The 9,955-nt window shown below is 32.0% G+C and overlaps 1 pseudogene; it reads left to right on the forward strand.

The window, feature by feature from the left end:
- The window catches only part of LOC107855628, a 7,995-nt pseudogene extending 4,364 nt beyond the window's left edge, over positions 1-3,631 (forward strand).
- Positions 3,632-9,955: the final 6,324 nt, after the last annotated feature.

The raw sequence follows: 9,955 nt of genomic DNA on the forward strand, positions 1-9,955 counted from the left end.
ATATATATATATATATATATTTGTGCGTGTTGTGCTGATACAGGTAATTAGACCCTTCTATATGCAACGAAGTGCTGTCCAAATTTTTGGTGACATATAAGTGAAAGTACAGGTATTTGAACGGGTTCTCCCCGGCCTTCTCGGCTTCTGGTGCCAGTCCGGCCCGATGGGATTTGGGGCGTGACACGTGGTCTGGCCCTTCTCGGGACCTCATGTATAGCTAGAGCTTTAGTGCATCGAACTGCCCTTTTTATAATTGATAATGATCCTCGTGCCCTGAACTCCATGCACAGCGGAAGTTTTAGTGCACCGAACTATCTTTTTAAAATTAATATAGTAACATGTTGTATATTAGATAATTTATCGTATTTTTGTATTACTAATTTCATTTTTTGGGGGGATGGCTGCTTGTAGTTATCATCTAGGTGACGATCTAATCGATCAATAGTGTAACAACAAAGTTTTTATACGAGATACGCATTCAGTATCCCCTCGAACTATGATCAAAGTTGCTACGATACACTCCAACTTTACAGGGGTCCTATTACCCTGTTACCTCAATTTTAACCTATTCTTGACACCCTTTTGTGCTGATGTAACACCTTTATTACATAAAATGAGGTCCACATCAAAGGTGACATGTCAGCTAAAAAAGTTGACAAAAGATGTCACGTCAGCTAAAAAGGATGACAAAAATATGCCAAAATTTAGTTGAGGAGGTAATAAAACCCCGTGAAGTTGCATTGTATCATAGCAAATTTGGTCATAATTCAAGTAGGCACTAAATTCTTTACTCTTTATATACGCTGACAACGTAAAAAAAAAATTTATACCATGAACATAACTTGTATAACTTATTGTATAGTAGTAGATTGTCTGTCTTATTTTTCGAGTTACTTATTTCACTATTGTGTCAAAGATAGTTTACAATTACAAGTAATGTACTTTATTTTTCAAAATTTATTATATATCCGTTTATCAAAGTTAAACTCAATTTTTATTTCTTTGTAAATTGTTACAGTGTTGAAGTCAGAATTTTTATTAATAAATTTAAAATATAAAAAAACAAAAACACGAATAGTTTAATAGAATTCAACATTTGATATATATATATATATATATATATGATAAATTTAACCTTATGATAAGATTCTGATGAACTCCTTTCACTCCTGGCTCAACTTGTAATCGGTTATACAATCAAACCTCTCTATACCAACATTCGACTATAACAACTTTTTTTTCTTCGGAACTATATACTTTCCATTATTGTGTTATACTATATGTTCTCTATAATAGCATTTCGCTACAACAATCAAAAATTATCGAAACTAATGGCATTGTTATAGAGAAATTTGACTATTTATATACATGATTTTTTTGTATGTTTACATATGATTATGTCTATTGTGATAAAAATAGAACAAATGGAAATTGCAAAGTCAAAAGCAAATGGTGAGTTATTGAATTGGGATGATATTCAAAAGATGAAGTATTCATGGAATGTTGCATGTGAAGTTTTGAGAGTTGCCTCACCCCTTCAAGGTGCTTTTAGAGAAGCAATAGTTGATTTCATGTTCAATGGATTCTACATTCCTAAAGGATGGAAGGTAATTGAATATTATTATGAAATTGCATTAGAAAAAATAAGAGATAAAAGCATCCAGTATCTTCGAATTATGGTTAAAGTTGTTACGTCATACTCCAAATTCACGGGGCCCCTTTTCCCCCCCCCCCCCCCCCCGAACTCAATTTTAGTGTATTTAATTTTTAGCACCCTCTTGTACTGACATTATATAAAAATGGGATCCACATCAAAAGTGTCATATCAACTAAAAAGGTGCCATATCAGCTAAAAGGCCGACAAAAATGCACAAAAATTTAGTTCGGGGGTAATCGGAACCCCGTGAAGTTGGAGCGTGTCATAACAAATTTTGGTCATAATTTAAGAGGGTACTAGATGCTTTACTCAAAAAATAATATACACATTAAGTTCTGTGTATTACTAATATCTTGTTTGGTACACTTTTTGGACCTATGTATAACTAATGCATGCACCAGTTATACACTTTATTGTGTATTATGCTATAGCTATACATAACTAATATATGGGAAATCCTTGATATTAGCAATGCAAGAGACTTTAATGCATGCATTAGCATGCGTAAAGACACAGTAGCCCCTCAAAGTCCTTTCCACATCATTTTCATTATATTTGTTGAGGGTATTTTCATAAATAATTTTTTAAATTTAAAAATATGTCATGCAAGTTATTTTTAACACACCAAACTAAGCACAACATAAGAAATAATATCAGGATAACTAATGCAAGCATAACTAATACCAGTATTACTAATACATCACATTTTACTCTATTCTTATACACCCAAACGACCCCCTAAAATATTAGCCTAAACTCTTATTATAGTAAGATTTTTCTATAACAACCGTCCTATATAACATTTTACTATAATAATCAATTACTTTTCTTTGGAACTGATTTTCATGTTGTGTTATATTATATATCCTCTATGACAACACTTCACTATATCAGCCAAAAAGTATCTTGACAAAGGCGATGTTATAGAAAGGTTTATGTGTACAATCAAATATAAATAGTCATCCTATATAATAACATGTTACTGTAACAATCAAGTTTTCTTTGGAACCATCTTCATGTTATATTATATTACATTTCGCTACAGCGAGTCAAATCTGGACAAACGACGTTATAAAAAGACTTAACTATATATTCTCAAAGTTTTCTCATTTTATGCAACTATATTGGAACCATCTCCATGTTATATTATGTTATATGTTCTTTATAACTGCATTTCCCTATAGCGACACAAATCTGGACAAACGGCGTTATAAAAAGACTTAAAATGTATATTCTCAAAGTTCTCATTTTATGCAGCTATATTGGAACCAGCTTCATGTTGTATTATGTTATATGTTCTTTATAGCTGCATTTCACTGTAACGACTCAAATTTGGACATACAAACGACGTTGTTATAAAAATACTTAACTGTATTTTCTCAAAGTTCTCATTTTATATGCAGCTATATTGGAACCATCTTGATGTTATATTATATTATATGCTCTTTATAATTGCATTTCGCTATAGCGACTCAAATTTGGACAAACGATGTTATTAAAAGACTTTAACTGTATATTCTCAAAGTTGTCTGATTTTATGCAGCTATATTGGAACCATCTTCATGTTATATTATATTATATGTTCTTTATAACTGCATTTCGCTATAGCAACTCAAATTTGTTATAAAAAGACTTAACTGCATATTCTCAAAGTTGTTTGATTTTATGCAGCTATATTGGAGTGCCGATTCAACACACAAAAATCCTGAATTTTTTCCAGAGCCAAATAAGTTTGATCCATCAAGGTTTGAAGGTTCTGGTCCAACACCCTGTACATTTGTTCCATTTGGTGGAGGACCAAGAATATGTCCTGGTAAAGAATATGCAAGACTTGAAATTCTTGTTTTTATGCACCATTTAGTGAAAAGGTTCAAGTGGGAAAAAGTTATTGTTGATGAGAAAATTGTTGTTGATCCAATGCCTGTTCCTGCTAAGGGACTTCCTGTTAAACTCTACCCTCACAAACCTTAGTCAGCATCGAGTGTTTACATCAAACTGCTGATCATTCCACTTATGATAAAGTGAAGACGTGTATCGGTTATCATAGTAAGCTATATTAGTCGAACTCTTGAGAATGTTAACATGTGCATGTCAGATTTTACAAAAGTAGTATATTCTGGAGAATCCAACGTGAATGCATGTGGCATCGAATGTCAACATGTGCATGCCAGGTTTTACAAAAGTAGTGTATTCTAGAGAATCCAACATCAGTACTGCAAGTGGCATTGAATGTCAACTTGTGCGTGCCAGGTTTTACAAAAGTAGTGTATTCTGGAGAATCCAACACGAGTGCATGTGGCATCGAGTGTCAACATGTGCGTGTCAGGTTTTACAAAAGTATTAGTGTATTCTGGAGAATCCAACATGCGTACATGTGGCATCGAATGTCAACATGTGCATGCCAGGTTTTACAAAAGTAGTGTATTCTGGAGAATCCAACATGAGTACTCCACGTGGCATCGAATGTCAACTTGTGCGTGCCAGGTTTTACAAAAGTAGTGTATTCTGAAAAATTCAACATGAGTGCATGTGGCATCGAATGTCAACATGTGTGAGTTAGATTTTACAAAAGTAGTATATTTTGGAGAATCCAACGTGAGTGCATGTGGCATCGAATGTCAACATGAGCATGCCAGGTTTTACAAAAGAAGTGTATTCTGTAGAATCCAACGTGAGTGGACTTGGCATCGAATGTCAACATGTGTGTGTCAGGTTTTACAAAAGTAGTATATTCTAGAGAATATAATCCAATGTGAGTGCACGTGGCATCGAATGTCAACACGTGCATGTCAGGTTTTACAAAAGTAGTGTATTCTGGAGAATCCAACACGAGTGCATGTGGCATCGAGTGTCAACATGTGCGTGTCAGGTTTTACAAAAGTATTAGTGTATTTTGGAGAATCCAACGTGCGTACATGTGGCATCGAAAGTGAAGATTTCATGCAACTTAGACAGTGAGTGATAATTATGTATGTTTAACACACATGTTATGTATCTATTGATCAAGTGTAACTATCTAGTGCGAGTAAGTTTTTATCAGTCATCTATTTATTTGTCTCAAGTAAAACCTTATCTATATTCAGTGTTTATACTGAACCAATGAATGGAAGACAAATACCCTTAGACATGAGTTGCAAGAATAATATGAAAATAAATAGCAAGATACAAAGCAAATAAAACAATTAGTAATATTACACCTACTATGTATCACCCTACCCTCGCACACAAAGTTCGATGGTACTCAACTTATCGTGCTACTTACCAGCCTTTTATCTCAATTCTCAACCTCGTCCTAAAATTCAGAACCAATAAATTTTAGATTTTGGATTTACTAAACACAATAAACATGATATGATAACTTGAAGATTAGGGTTTGTTAGTTGCCTGACGCGCACGGAGGCCGAAGCACCCCTGCCGCGTGACCTCCCCAGTGTTTAATTAACACGTTCGCTTGCAGGTTTCAACAATGATCCTTCCGCAGGTCTACCTACGGAAACCTTGTTACCACTTCTCCTCCCTCTAAATGATAAGGTTCAATGGACTCCGTAGGAGCGACGGAAAATTGTTACCACTTCTCCTCCCTCTAAATGATAAGGTTCAATGGACTCCGTAGGAGCGACGGAAAATTTAAAAAGAATTTTCCGTTGCCAGGGTTCGAACCCGGATTCCTTTAAATATGGGGAATTGCCAGTGCTACAGCGGAATTTGTTGGTAGAAGTTTGTCAACATATAATTAATATAAAGGTTTAATTTAGTAAGGAAAGTAATTAGTCAATTAGTAATTAGTAATCAGTAAATTAATAATTAGTATATTTAACTTACCGAGTATATGACCTTAGATAGGAGGGTATGGAAGACACGTATTAGGATAGAAGGTTATTAGCTAGCGGAATGTTGTTCAAAAAGATGAGTTTGTAAGTTTCAGTATGAGTAATGATATTTTATTGAATGGGAACAGAGGCGGAGCCAGGATTTCAAGTTAGGGGATCAATATTCAAAGAAAAATAAGTCGAAGGGGGTTCAACACCTGCTATAACCACATAAAAAAAAATTTTAATCATGTATAAACTAGTATATTTTTTCATCAAAGGGGTTCGGACTAACCCCCTAAAGAGGGCTGGCTCCAACTCTGATCGGGAATAATTCAACTAGGGATTCCTTGCTCAAAGATGTTGCAGAGATAGTCAGGAGGTTTCCTAGAAATAGCCACCCTTGAAAAAGTGCTTAATAACTCACTGATCGAGCGCTCTTGCGTTGAAGATGAACGGGGCTAACTAATCTACTGAAACTGTAGAATGTAAAAATACATTGATAGAAGAGCATTCTGCCATAGTGAGAAGCCTACGCGCGAGCGGTCGTGGACGAAGCAAAAGCGAGAATGTTGACTTGAGTAATGCAAACATTTGTGAGAATCCAATACCCCGAAGATCTTTACTTTTTCGAGCATTTAAGCTTGGTGGTGTTTGTCCCGTGTTTGACATTACACTAGCCATATTCTTGTAGTTATTGCTTTTAAACCGAACCAATAAAAATGTTATTGGTTTATTATTATTGGTTAATGATTTTTTAATGGTTTATATAAAAAAAAAAAATTATTGAGTTATTGGTTTGATTTCGATTTTTTTATTAAGAATATTCCAAATTACACTTTTCTTGTTAGTTGCTACTATGGGTGTCAAACGGGCCGGGTCGGGCCAAACAGTAAAAAAATTAAAACCCACCCTAACCCGGCCCACTTAACCCAATCCGATCAAACCCGGTTAAAAATGGTCAAACACGTTTAAAAAATAAATAAAAAATCCAATATACACTATATACACTCCAATAAATACTATATACACTCCAATATGCAATATATATTTTTAAAAAAATATATAAACAATTACACATATATACGTACCATTCAATATATAATTATATATGACTATACGTACTACTTTAAATAAACCATATACTATAATAGTATAATATATATATATATATATACTAATTTATATATATATATATATACTAATTTGTAAAACATATACACATTGTATACGTTAAATATATACGTCTATATAAGATATATACATATATATAATCTAATTGGAGAAGGGGCTATAAATTAATTAGAGCTAGACATACAATAATAACAAATGATTTTTCTGTGGCTATACTATTAATTACTAATTTATTTCATAATTAGGTCACCTTTTTTTATTTTATTAGTAATAGACAGCTATATGTTAACAGCATAAATATTAGACTTGAGTAATATTAAAGTTATATTACATGTTGATTATTTTGCACTATATTCCCGACATGTCTATTATACATCATGATAATGTTTGTCAATTAATTAAATTTAAAATCAATAAGTTTTTGGAATAATGATAATATAAGCTCAAGAAAAAAAAAAGTAGAAAGCATTTTAATATAACATAATAGAGATCACAAATAGTAATGATTCAGAATTTAAACATTGTAGATTCTGAAATATTTATATATTTATTTTTCTATACACATATGTACTGTTTGACGTCTAAATGCTAGATTTTGCAAAACTCGCGAACCATTATTGAGTCTATTGCTGACAATAAGAGGCGTTGAATTTAATTTCATAATCAATGCCTTTGAAATTTTAAATGGCTAGAAATATCGCACTTCATTAATACGTAATTTTTTCAATATATCTCCTGACTTGCAAGCACGATTTCATAGGTGTCGATGAAATTTGAACTCATATTGATCTCTAAAGCAAATTTCTATTTGTATATACAATCTCTAATTTACATATTTGGCCGTTAAACTGTAGCTATGTCCTGTAATTAGACAAACTTTAATCATGACGTCTCATTTATTGCTTAAATATTAGCTATTTATAAAATTTTGCCTTTTAATATCGTACTAAATTATTAGGCCAAGCAACATCTATCCCGACAGTTTGAAGGTTAATTGTAGAAAATCTCGACATTTTACATAATTATAGAAAATCTCGACTTTGGGTCTGTCGAGTTACATAATTAGCTCCCAATACATCAAACGAAGATATATTTTTCTTGTAAAGATACATAATTAGCTTTCGATACATTTTTTTTTCGATATTGGATTTGTCGAGATACATAATTAGCTCGTGATACATCCAACGAAGATACATAATTAGTTGAAATTTTTGTAATTATTTTGTAAGAGTAAAAATTTATGTAAATATAATAAATTAAGGTATATGTTTATGTTATTTTTTTCAAATTATTAATCATTTTATTTAATAATAATTGTAAAGCCAAGTTGGAGCTGTGGATAAGGAAAGGTACAAAAGAATCTAAGGGACCCAAGTATATAATCTTCATAGTACATAATTGTTTGATTTTGCAAAGATTTTTACCATTTTTGGCTATTTGACAAATTATTTTCTCTTTTTGGAAAGTGGCCACAAAATCTATACAAAATTTTGGAAACTGTCCACCATTTTGAATATATCACGGTAAAATTAACTCATGAAAATATATATTTTTTTTAATCTAATACGGATTTTCTTGAATTCGCCCAAATTCAAATCGGCCAATCTAAAAATTATGTTACGCATACACTAATTTGAACTAAACATGTTATAAGTTAGTGCACGGCCCTTTTTGTCTTGTCTCCCCCCACTTGACACTTTAATTCCTCTCGATCACTACTTAATTCGGAATTTAAACGTGTTATAAGTTAGGAATTGAAAGAGTGGATTTCGAAATACAACTTTTAACTTTATTGAGGGTACCACGAGGCGTTCACTATTAGTTAATGGCGTTTTGTCTTTCTCTCCCATTTGACGCTTCGATTCCTCTCGATCGGTAGCGAATTCAAAATTTAAAAGTGTTATAAGTTTGGAATTGAAAGAGTGGATTTCAAAATACATCTTTTAACTTTATTAAGGGCATACCACGAGGCGTTCACTATTACATGACCTTCTATATCAGCCTCACTTGAAGCTTCAATTCATCTTGATCAGTAACGACTTCAAAATTTGGACGTTATATGTGAGTTCAAAATTGAGAGAGTGAATTTTTAAATACATTTTTAGCTTTATTGAAGGCACCACGAGGCCCTCACTATTACATGACCATCTGTCTATCTCCCGATCTATCAACCCTCACTTGACGCTCCAATTCCTCTCGATCAGTAATGATCAAAATTTAAACGTGTTATATATATATATATATATATATATATATATATATATATATATATATATATATATATAACTTTATCTAAGGTATCACGAGGTCTTCTTTCATTTATTACACGACCTTTTATTTGTCTCTCAATCTATCGACCCCTACCTGACGCTCCAGTTCCTCTCTATCAACAACGAATTCAGAATTTAGAAATCATGATAAGTATAGAATTGAAAAGTGTTAATCTTTTTAAGTTTAGAATTGATGATATAATGTGCTGAATGATATTGGTATGATACAACTGATACCCATTCGATACAGTTGATACTCGTCGCCTGAATATAGTTCCTTTGCTGATACAATAAATACTCACGTGATACAACAATTATAGCCATGTTTCATAAATACACAAACTACAGCTACGTTTCATAATTACGTCCTAAACTATAGTTATTTATGAATTTTCTCATAATGAAATATAGTATTCATTGTAACATGTGTGCGACATGACTTTTTATATATTTAAGTCTTGAAGACATTATAAATGGGAATCAATGTTATGTCAATGTTGATGATTCACAATTTAATGTTGAAACACATTGTTCAACAACTCCAAAAATAATTCAACTTATACAAGATTGCAAAAATATAATTAGTTGTGATTCTCAATATCTTTTAAAATATATATTTGGACCACTAAATTTAATTCCTACCTGCTAGATATATTTAGGTTACATAGTCAAAGGTTATAAGTTGAATGGTATATGAATATAGTTTTGTTTTAGCACTTGAAAAATAATATATATTCAAAGCTAAATCTTTGATTGGGACATCACCTAATATACTAGGAGTATTACACTTAACTAACTTATATACAATTAATTTATTAAATATTTCATCTTCTTCTTTCATTAAACATGTATTTCATTCAGCGATAGAGTCAGAATTTAATAAAAAAATATTAGAAAATGTTACATATAGCGATAATATGGGATCTGAATTGATCTTAAAGCAAAATCTGAACCCCTTTACAAAATAAATTATCTTATTTATACGGTATAATTCATTGCACGCCTTAATTGACTTCGAAGATTGTTGAATAATGTTTGCATAAATAGCAAATAATCATGTTATTCAAACAACAACAACAACA

This window comes from Capsicum annuum, unplaced genomic scaffold (genome assembly GCF_002878395.1).
Source record: "Capsicum annuum cultivar UCD-10X-F1 unplaced genomic scaffold, UCD10Xv1.1 ctg5045, whole genome shotgun sequence".
In the NCBI taxonomy this organism is placed as follows: domain Eukaryota; kingdom Viridiplantae; phylum Streptophyta; class Magnoliopsida; order Solanales; family Solanaceae; genus Capsicum; species Capsicum annuum.